General features: G+C 47.7%; 1 protein-coding gene across 1 annotated transcript in view; it reads right to left on the minus strand.

The window, feature by feature from the left end:
• Positions 1-10146, minus strand: part of LOC306918510 (dnaJ homolog subfamily C member 13-like) — a gene marked incomplete at its 3' end in the record, with an annotated part of 137277 nt that extends 127131 nt beyond the window's left edge. Inside the window, exon 1 of the mRNA XM_079531411.1 lies at positions 9898-10146. The remainder of the gene's footprint in view (positions 1-9897) is intronic.
• Positions 10147-11847: the final 1701 nt, after the last annotated feature.

Raw genomic sequence — 11847 nt, forward strand, 5'->3', positions numbered from 1 at the left:
CAGAGAGGGGGGGAGATCAGAAAGGGGGGGGGGGATCAGAGAGGGGGGGGGGGGATCAGAAGGGGGGGGGGAATCAGAAGGGGGGCGGATCAGAAGGGGGGGGGGGGTCAGAAGGGGGGGGGGGGAGATCAGAGAGGGGGGGAGATCAGAAAGGGGGGGGGGGATCAGAGAGGGGGGGGATCAGAAGGGGGGGGTGGGGGGGGGTTAGCTCAGAGACACACTTTTCTACAAACTCGACATCATATTAACTGTATATTATTAACAGTTTGAAGCCAGTCGTTCCCTTTTTCATGTCAAGATTTTTAGACCCGTTTAATTTCAAGGACCCCAGTTTGACCCCCCCCCACTATCATGTAAACACTATAAATTACAGACAGGAAGGACAGTTAACAGGAGGGGGAGGAGCCAGCAGTCTCATGTGTCTCCTCAGTCACACAACTGACCTTTGAACTGGAGTTACGCACCGAGATTAGGTAACACACACACGCACGCACGCAGGCAGGCGCGCACACACACACACACGCAGGCACACACGCACACACACACACACGCAGGCACACACACACACACCAAAACACTGCCATGCGCACACACAGGCACACGTCACACGTGTGCACAACATTTGACATGTAGAGTAAAACACTCAGCTGAGAAGCTGTGTTACACCTAGGAAACGGCAACGCTTTTCAAAAGCAACCACACACACACACAGACACAACCCCCACTCCCCCCCCCCCCCCCCCCCACCCCCACACACACACACGCGTGCGCGAGCACACACAGTCACACACACACACACACACAAACTGAAAAGCAGTTTAAAAAAAAAAAGAAGCCCTAAATGACCCACTAAAGCACCTCTCTCTGCCTCCTCCCCCTCCCCCTCCTCCTCCTCCCGGTGCCACGGGGGGACTCTGCCATGGGACAGGGGAACCGGCCGGGTCCGCCCCGCTCGGTCCAGGCTCCAGGAAACAGCTGACCCCAGGTGTCCCGCCTCCTGGGCTCCTGGCCTCCCTCCTGGGCTCGCTGCAGGGGGTCCCTCCTGGTGTCCATCAGGGGGTCCCTCTTGGTCTCCATCTGGGGGTCCCTCTTGCTCTCCATCTGGCCTCGTTGCAAGGGGTCCCTCCTCGTCTCCATCAAGGGGTCCCTCTTGGTCTCCATATGGCCTCGTTGCAGGGGGTCCCTCCTCGTCTCCATCAGGGGGTCCCTCCTCGTCTCCATCAGGGGGTCCCTCCTCAGGTGGTACAGGGAACAGCAGAACAGGTCCAGGTGGTGGAACCCTCCGTTCATCAAGCTGGGGAAGGTATTGTGTGGCGCGCACGGCCACAGAGGAACTGTTTGTTCTTCTTCAAAGGTGGAGGGGGAAGGTGTTGTGTGGCACACGGCCACAGGAGGAACCGTTCTTCAAAAGGTGGAGGGGGGAAGGTGTTGTGTGGTGCAACCCAAAAACGAAGGGATAATCCAAGCGCGTTGAGGGGAGGGACGAGGCAGGCTGTCACACCACCAGGACGTTGAGGGGAGGGACGAGGCAGGCTGTCACTCCACCAACGTGTTGAGGGGAGGGACGAGGCAGGCTGTCACACCACCAGGGCGTTGAGGGGAGGGACGAGGCAGGCTGTCACACCACCAACGTGTTGAGGGGAGGGACGAGGCAGGCTGTCACACCGTCAGGGCTTTGAGGGGAGGGACGAGGCAGGCTGTCACACCACCAACGTGTTGAGGGGAGGGACGAGGCAGGCTGTCACACCACCAGGGCGTTGAGGGAGGGACGAGGCAGGCTGTCACACCACCAGCGTGTTGAGGGGAGGGACGAGGCAGGCTGTCACACCACCAACGTGTTGAGGGGAGGGACGAGGCAGGCTGTCACACCACCAGCGTGTTGAGGGGAGGGACGAGGCAGGCTGTCACACCACCAGCGTGTTGAGGGGAGGGACGAGGCAGGCTGTCACACCACCAGCGTGTTGAGGGGAGGGACGAGGCAGGCTGTCACACCACCAGCGTGTTGAGGGGAGGGACGAGGCAGGCTGTCACACCACCAGCGTGTTGAGGGGAGGGACGAGGCAGGCTGTCACACCACCAACGTGTTGAGGGGAGGGACGAGGCAGGCTGTCACACCACCAGCGTGTTGAGGGGAGGGACGAGGCAGGCTGTCACACCACCAGCGTGTTGAGGGAGAGACGAGGCAGGCTGTCACACCACCAGGGCGTTGAGGGGAGGGACGAGGCAGGCTGTCACTCCACCAGCGTGTTGAGGGGAGGGACGAGGCAGGCTGTCACACCACCAACGTGTTGAGGGAGGGACGAGGCAGGCTGTCACACCACCAGCGTGTTGAGGGGAGGGACGAGGCAGGCTGTCACACCGTCAGGGCGTTGAGGGAGGGACGAGGCAGGCTGTCACACCACCAGCGTGTTGAGGGGAGGGACGAGGCAGGCTGTCACACCACCAGGAACTAAGTGGAAGGAATCAGAACACTGTGGCGTCTCATTAATCCCCCCCGATGCTACGCAGGGAGCCGTCAGTCCGTACGTCCGTCCGTCCGTCCGCGCTGGACAAACAAAGCCAGAGAGGAAGACGAACACTACACTACTCTGGATCCGACGTTATTGCATCGAGAAACTCCAAAAACTACACAACCAGTTTTTCATAGAGACATAACGAAATACTCCAGAGCTCAAGTGAGTGGGGTAGGGAGGAGGAGGAGGAGTGTGGGGAGGAGGAGGAGAATGCACAATAGGAGATGTTGGCAGCTGGCATGGAACCGGGTACCACGTGGAACCGGGTACCACGTGCTACACTCTACAGTCTAGGTAATAAAAACAACCAAGGGAGATTCCAGCAGAGCCTTAGAGTGAGACAGAGTAGAGTTACCACAACTGAGCCTTAGAGTGAGACAGAGTAGAGTTACCACAACTGAGCCTTAGAGTGAGACAGAGTAGAGTTACCACAACTGAGCCTTAGAGTGAGACAGAGTAGAGTTACCACAACTGCGTTATTCACTTCATGGGGCTTCAGTCCAATGGTGGCTCTTCTTCAACAACAAATAGGGACAAGTCCTGGACCGGAAGTAGGCAGAAATGCATTGGACTCAGGGCAACAGCCCAGCTTAAATCCCTTTATTTTAGATTGTTTTGTAGTAATCGTACAACATAAACAGTACAGAGACTTTAGTTGTCACTGTGCAATACTTTAAAACAGTTGTAACAATGTATTTCCAACTCCAGCTTGTCTCAGTCCAATGTCGCAACTCCTCTATTTGATGGCTCTGGGTTCCAGGATCTGCTGGTGGTCACATGATTGTCCTTCCTGCCCCTCGACCAATAGCAAGAGAGCCATGAGTGATAGAGCCACCCCCCCTTAACAGACAGAGAGAGAGAGAGAGAGATTGAGAGAGAGATTGAGAGAGAGAGAGACAGAGACAGAGACAGAGACAGAGACAGAGACAGAGACAGAGACAGAGACAGAGACAGAGACAGAGACAGAGACAGACAGAGACAGACAGAGACAGAGACAGAGACAGCGACAGAGAGAGAGACCACAACAACAAGGCCAGATAAACAAATAAGTCCCCGGCTGACATCAAGCTGACCTTTGACCCTGGCTGTCAGACAAAGTGCCGTCGTTCAACTTTTCATGAAGTCTGTCCACTTGACAGGCAGGCAGGCAGACAGACAGACAGGCAGGCAGACAGGCAGACAGGCAGGCAGGCAGGCAGGCAGACAGACAGACAGACAGACAGACAGACAGACAGACAGACAGACAGGCAGGCAGGCAGACAGACAGACAGACAGACAGACAGACAGGCAGGCAGGCAGGCAGGCAGACAGACAGACAGACAGACAGACAGACAGACAGACAGGCAGGCAGACAGACAGACAGACAGACAGACAGACAGTCCAGGCACCTTGGTCTGGCAGTGTATAATAAAGGCGAAAGCCACAAAAAAACATATATATTTGTTTTAAATGTTCGCTCTGAAAGAATATATATTCAAAGTTTTGCGCCACATTTTTACAATTAAAAGAAAATAGCAGATCTACAAGCTCGTAGCGCGGCACTCTGTTTTTCACCATGCAACTAATTGTAACCTGAATCTCTTGTCTACTAGTCCCTTCCTAGTGGATCTCTTGTCCACTAGTCCCTTCCTGACATTTTAGTCTAGTTTTTATTTGTTGACAGAATTGTCAGTATATTTAGTCTTATAGTTTTAGTCATCATGGCTTAGTTTTCATTTAGTTTCCATTTAGTTTCCATTTAGTTTCCATTTAGTTTCCTCAGTGACAATAGTCTGATGGAATGCAACGGGAGCCCTGACCGCCTGGACCCGACCGCCTGTAGCCTGGCTGACCGCCTGTAGCCTGACCGCCTGGACCCGACCGCCTGTAGCCTGGGGAGCCCTGACCGCCTGGACCCGACCGCCTGTAGCCTGGGGAGCCCTGACCGCCTGGACCCGACCGCCTGTAGCCTGACCGCCTGGACCCGACCGCCTGTAGCCTGGCTAATAAGCCAGACTCAAATCTCACTGTTGTGTAATCCGCCGGCAATTCGGTCTGATTCGGTCTGGCTTATTAGCCAGGCTAGACCGCCTGGACCCGACCAACACTGACCCAACCAAAACTGCAGAAAATCGCCCAAAATAGCCGATCTACAAGCATCAATGACAACTGAATGCATGACAATGCATGACAATGCAATTAACTCAGTTCACACCCGTGTGAACTGAGTGGTGCAAATCCCCCCCCCCCTTTCTCTCTCTCTCTCTCTCATTAGCAGGCAACAGTGCAGCACTATCTCTCTCTCTCTGTTTCTGGCACAACAGCGCCACTTTTGGTACTCATTGGTACTGGTCACACACAAACAGTCACACACACACAAACATAGTTGAACACGGACATTGCTGTTCCTTGGAGTGGTTGCACCACTCAAATACGTACTGGTGTCGGTATCTCCACACATTAGCATGTCATACAAACCTAGATATATGTACAGTAGCCTGTCATATAAATCTGTGTGAATCCCTTGACTCCTTCAAAACCGCTCTCAAAGGGCACCTACGGACGGCTGCAATTCCAAACTGGACCCCGTAAAATCTGAATCCCCCCCCCCCCCCCCCACCACCCACCCCTGTTCCCTCTCACTGTATGTTTCTTTTCCCTTTTTACCTCCTTCATGATGATTTCCTGTTTTGACTATATAGTTGTGTATATTCATACGTCTCTAAATGTTTTGATGAATTGAACATGGTGGGCCCTCTTCCTCTTGTGAACAAGTGTAATGCTTTATGGTGTCGTCCACTCACAGTTAACAGTTGTTTTGTATTGAGTTGTACTTGAAATGTATTGTAATTCTGCAAACTGTTAATAAATCAATCAATCAATCAAAGTCATATACAGTAAATCTCTGTACAGTAGAATCATACAAACCTAAATCTATCTAAATCTAAAGCCCTTAAACCACACCAGAGGGTCGCCGTGCAACAAGACAAACCACACTTAGTGATGCACCGAATATTCGGCCGCAGAAGATATTCGGCAGAAAATGGCTAAAAATGCATTTTCGGCCTATTCGGTTTCGGCCCGAATAGGCAGAAATTATATCGCCGAATAGTGTATGCAATTAATGCATTCAAAAGAGCTGAATAAATGTTTTATGGACCCATAATGGTGATTATTATTTAAGTTAAGTTTTGCCATAACCATTTATTTTGCCATAAATCAGGTGCCATTAAGGGTTAGGGTATTAAGGTCACGGCCATGACAGCAATGGTAGGAAAAAAAGATATATAATATTAATCATATTCGGTATTCGGCCAACTGTTTCCTATATTGGGTTTCGGCCTGAATGTCCCTTTCGGTGCAGCCCTAATGCAACTCCTTGCAACATGCTGTTGGGAATAATGGTTCCAAGGAGCTGCAGTAGCCTGTCATATTAATATACAGTGAATATCTGTACAGTAGCCTGTCATATGCATATACAGTGAATATATGTACAGTAGCCTGTCATATTCATATACAGTGAATATCTGTACAGTAAGAAGCCTGTCATATTCATATACAGTGAATATCTGTACAGTAGCCTGTCATATTAATATACAGTGGATATCTGTACAGTAAGAAGCCTGTCATATTCATATACAGTGAATATCTGTACAGTAGCCTGTCATATTCATATACAGTGAATATCTGTACAGTAGCCTGTCATATTCATATACAGTGGATATCTGTACAGTAAGAAGCCTGTCATATTCATATACAGTGAATATCTGTACAGTAGCCTGTCATATTCATATACAGTGAATATCTGTACAGTAGCCTGTCATATTCATATACAGTGGATATCTGTACAGTAGCCTGTCATATTCATATACAGTGAATATCTGTACAGTAGCCTGTCATATTCATATACAGTGAATATCTGTACAGTAGCCTGTCATATTCATATACAGTGGATATCTGTACAGTAAGAAGCCTGTCATATTAATATACAGTGAATATCTGTACAGTAGCCTGTCATATTCATATACAGTGAATATCTGTACAGTAGCCTGTCATATTCATATACAGTGGATATCTGTACAGTAAGAAGCCTATCATATTAATATACAGTGAATATCTGTACAGTAGCCTGTCATATTCATATACAGTGAATATCTGTACAGTAGCCTGTCATATTCATATAGTGAATATATGTACAGTAAGAAGCCTGTCATATTAATATACAGTGAATATCTGTACAGTAGCCTGTCATATTCATATACAGTGAATATCTGTACAGTAGCCTGTCATATTCATATACAGTGAATATCTGTACAGTAGCCTGTCATATTCATATACAGTGAATATCCGTACAGTAAGTAGCCTGTCATATCCATATACAGTAAATATCTGTACAGTAGGTAGCCTGTCATATTCATATACAGTGAATATCTGTACAGTAGCATGTCATATTCATATACAGTGAATATCTGTACAGTAGCCTGTCATATTCATATACAGTGAATATCTGTACAGTAGGTAGCCTGTCATATCCATATACAGTAAATATCTGTACAGTAGGTAGCCTGTCATATTCATATAGTGAATATCTGTACAGTAGCCTGTCATATCCATATACAGTAAATATCTGTACAGTAGGTAGCCTGTCATATTCATATACCGTGAATATCTGTACAGTAAGAAGCCTGTCATATTCATATAAATCTCTGTACAGTAAGTAGCCTGTCATATCCATATACAGTAAATATCTGTACAGTAAGTAGCCTGTCATATTCATATAGTGAATATCTGTACAGTAAGTAGCCTGTCATATTCATATAAATCTCTGTACAGTAAGTAGCCTGTCGTGGTCATGCGAGCAAAGCAAGGTTCAACTCTGCAGTTGTAGCAGTTGTCATGTGACGTGGGTCATGTGACGCGGGCTGCAGGCCAGGGCAGAAGGCTCTCATTCCTCTCACGTCACGTGACTCTTCAGATAACGGTCAGAGGGACCAGCGTGATCAATGCAGCGTGACACCATCAATCAATGACATCAAAACGCTGCCGTTACAGTTAAGACACTTTGATGACGTCTCAGATGAATTCAACATGAAGGACCCCACTGGAAACAAGCCAATCAATGCTTTCTTGGGGTTTCAGCAGACCTTGTATTGAACGGTACTTTCCTGCTAACTGATAATAAAGTATTCAATCAATTCCATCAATCAATGTGTTGCTGGCCTTGGATCAAGACTTCAATGTGTTGCTGGCCTTGGATCAAGACTTCAATGTGTTGCTGGCCTTGGATCAAGACTTCAATGTGTTGCTGGCCTTGGATCAAGACTTCAATGTGTTGCTGGCCTTGGATCAAGACTTCAATGTGTTGCTGGCCTTGGATCAAGACTTTGAAAATGTAATTGTTTTTTAATATATTTTGACATTTTGCATAAATATAATCTATGACAGTGGTCCCCAAAGTGGGGTCCGGGGACCCCCAGGGGTCCTTGAGGTAGCTCCAGGGGGTCCGGGGACCCCCAGGGGTCCTTGGGGTAGCTCCAGGGGGTCCCCAGCTAAATGATAGTTTGGATCCAAATGGACCCTTATGGGTCTGTAACTCAGAGTGTGTCACTCTCAGAGTTAAATTAACATTGATTATACAATATAAGAGATATAAATGCCATTAAATGGGGGTCCGTAGACTAATGCATGTCAAACTGGGGGTCCTTGAAATTAAACGGGTTGAGAATCACTGCTAAAGCCGTAAAAATCTTCTCTTATGGGGGTCCCTGGCTGGCATATCTCTTCAAATGGGGGTCCACAGGATAATGGGTGTCAATTTGGGGGTCCTTGACATGAAGAAGTTTGGGAACCTCTGCCCTACGGAGTTACAGGCCCTCCTCGAACCCTGAACCCTGAACCCCTGGCCTGAACATCAGGGGTTCCAGTCGGTATCCAGATGTGCATTCATTCATTCATTCATTCATTCATTCATTCATTCATTCATTCAAGGGACACTTCACGCTTTTTGCAAAAAAATACATGTTAACCCATTTTGACCTGAGATCAGATTCTAAAAATGTCTTCTACATCCTGACAGTTTTCTGATAAAGCTATGTTTCTATGTCAGTCGTTCTTTGATTTTTCAAAAATAGCAGACCTACAAGCTCGTAGCGCGCCACTTGGTGGCGCGCTATGAGCTTGTAGATCTGCTATTTTTCAATAGCTAAAGCATAACATAATGCTAACACCAAAAGGGGTTCCCGCCCAAAATGGTTGATGTTTAGACGATTTAGAACACTTTCCTGGGGGTCTTAATGTGTGTAATGTGTGGTTTTAGATATTTTACATTGTAGCAGTGAGCCCAGTGTCTCTGATGTCATGGACGCTGGGCTCACTGGACTGGACTACATGTTGTCTCAGTAAGACAGCCCTCCCCCTATCCACAAGGAGGAGCAGTGCACCAAAGCATTATGGGAATTGTGGTCAGTACTAGCCTGGTTAATAAACCAGACCGAATCAGCCGTTGGCAAAAAAAAGTTGCCTACCAGCGGATTACGGTCTGGCGAGGCTCAGTAGCACGCCTCTTTCCTACAGCAGAGAACAGGTCGGACCAATCGGGACACGGTATGCAATATAGGCGGGCTTTGGTACAGTGACGTTCAATGCTTGAGACTTTTGACTGACAGTAGCTCTGACCAATTGCGTCAAAGAGAAAATGTTCCCCGGGAAATGAAATCCAAGTGGAGCCAGCCCAGACTGATATACCGCGACAGTGTTGTGTGATATTAGTCTGGCTTATTAGCCAGGCTAGGTCAGTACAGCAGTGGTTCTCGGTCCTCGAGGCCAGGGGGTCCAGCCAGGTGGTCCCCCAACAGCTGCTAACCAAATGGACCCTTAGATAGCAGATCTTTAACTCTTGAGAGTGTAAAGAAAAAATGAAACCAAATGAACCCTGTCCCTTATTATAGATCATCTTTTAACTCTTGGGAGTGTAAGATGAAACCAAATGGACCCTTACTATCATTATAGATCTTTAACTAAAAAGGCCACAGTCACACATTATGGATATTTAACAGGTCCATTTGGTTTCATGTTTACACTCTCAAGAAGAGTGCTATGAATTGCATACATTATTAATTATGCCTGTGTGTGTGTGTGTGTGTGTGTGTGTGTGTGTGTGTGTGTGTGTGTGTGTGTGTGTGTGTGTGTGTGTGTGTGTGTGTGTGTGTGTGTGCTAGTACACATGCTAACAGCTACCACTAGCAACAACAGCAGCTCATCCATACCAGGAAGCAGCCATACAGCCAGTGTATCAGACCGTTAGAAAACCGTTACATTCAACCAGGAGGAAAACCAACACACACACACAGATATAAACACAGTGACGTTAAGATGTCCTGTTGTTGCTCATGGTGGGTTTAATTACCTGTGGTGGTGTTGTGGGGGTCCCTCTGCCTGCCCCACCTCCCCCAACCCCTCCTCACTGCACTGCACTGCACTTCTATCTGCGCCTGGCCGGGCCGGGCTGGGCTGGGCTGCCTCGCTGTGTGTGTACAGTACCGTGGCTGTGTGTAGTGGTGTGTGTTCTCTCTCTCTAGATGAGCATGGAGTCTACCAGGGGAAGGGAAGGCAGGACGCTGCCATCATGATGCTAGCTGAGCTGTCTCTGAGCTGAGCTGCTCACTGGGACGGGGTGCCAGGTTGGGCGGGGAGAAGTAAGCGACCTAGTGTGTGTGCACTGTGCGTCTAGGGAAATAGCTATATCTATGGCAGTGGTTCCCCCCCCCCCCCCCCCCCCCCCCATTTAATGGCATTTCTATCTCTGGGACCCCCAATTTATATTGTAAAATCAATGTTAATTTAACTCTGAGAGTGTAGAAATGGAACCATTTTGACATGAAACAGAGTATTTCTTTATTACAGTATTGATACTTTTACGTATAACATTTGAGTACTTTTTTATCATCATAATATCATATGCATCACGGCTATTTGAAAATAGCCGGTCTACAAACAACGCGTTCTCAAATACTAAATGAAATAAAATGTGGGATACTTTTGGAATATTGTTTTGAAACATCCTAACAACACAAATGCTCCCTGCTGGCACAAAACATTTCCATGAAAATATGTGAGAAGCAACTGGTTTAAATAATAATTAAATAATAAGGAAATTAAGTACAAGACCAAAAACTACCAACATTTACAACAAGCTCAAAGTCGCTTATAATCACCCGACATGGCAACACTGCCATAGTGTCCATGGCGGGGCAATGGCGCATGCGCAGTGCCCTCGCCGCTGTCATGAGTGTGTCAGCTGATTGGTTTGTCAGGAAGTGGAGTCACCGCGAGATCTGAACCCAGGAGCGGCGGAGTTACCGCGAGATCTGACCCAGGAGCGGCCGTTATCGTGGCATGTGTCGGCGGGAAGGGTCTCTACACTGACCTGGGGTCAGCGTAGACCTGGGGTCAGCGTAGAGGGAGGGGGACGGGTCCCCCTCCCTCTACGCTGACCCCAGGTCTACGCTGTCCATTTGGTTTTCATTTTACACTCTCTAGAGTTAAGGATTTATAATTAGGGTCCATTTGGTCTTATTTTACACTCCCAAGACTTAAGGATTCATAATTAGGGTCCATTTGGTCTCATTTTAAGCTATTTTAAGTGGCATCAAATCAATTGAATGCACCAAGCATGGATAATGGCTACAGTTACAGTACATTGTGTCTGTTGTTGATTCCACAAACGTTTCCATCATTGGACAAAGTAATAATGTGCATTTGTTTATGTATACCCTAATTAGATATTAGTGGGTAGTCCTTTAATTAATTAAATGATAACGAACTAATTAAACTTTATGTCATGATTGCATTAATCTGATTAGACTACAAGAAGAAGACCACACCTCAAGGACTTGTTTTTGGTGCTATATTCCTTTTGAACTGAGTGTAAACTGTAAACTATGACTGTTTTTACATTCATGTCTAATGGACTATTCAATTCAATCAATCAATCAATCAAAGGCTGTGTAGTTGTTCCATTCCATCCCGTCCATGCGGTCAGCTCCAGGGTTTGTTTTTCTCCTGGCTGGTAGTAAGTAGAGGATTAATTATTATGTATCGCCTCAGTCACACCGTTATATGCAACGCCACTGTACTAGTCCGCCATCTAGCGACACTTTACCGACACTGCAGCCTTATTGCTGCCTCCCTGACAGCTTGTATCCTGGCTGACAAGCGGTCAGACTTTGACTAGAGCAGGGGTCCTCAACCCGTGGGTCGCGACCATAGAGTATTATCGCGACCCCTCGGGGGGGTCGCCAAATTATGTGGGGGTCCCCAAATTATTAAAAAAAAATGCAACTGAATGGGTGGAAAA

The sequence above is a fragment of the Electrona antarctica genome (assembly GCF_951216825.1).
Source record: "Electrona antarctica genome assembly, contig: scaffold_152, whole genome shotgun sequence".
NCBI lineage: Eukaryota > Metazoa > Chordata > Actinopteri > Myctophiformes > Myctophidae > Electrona > Electrona antarctica.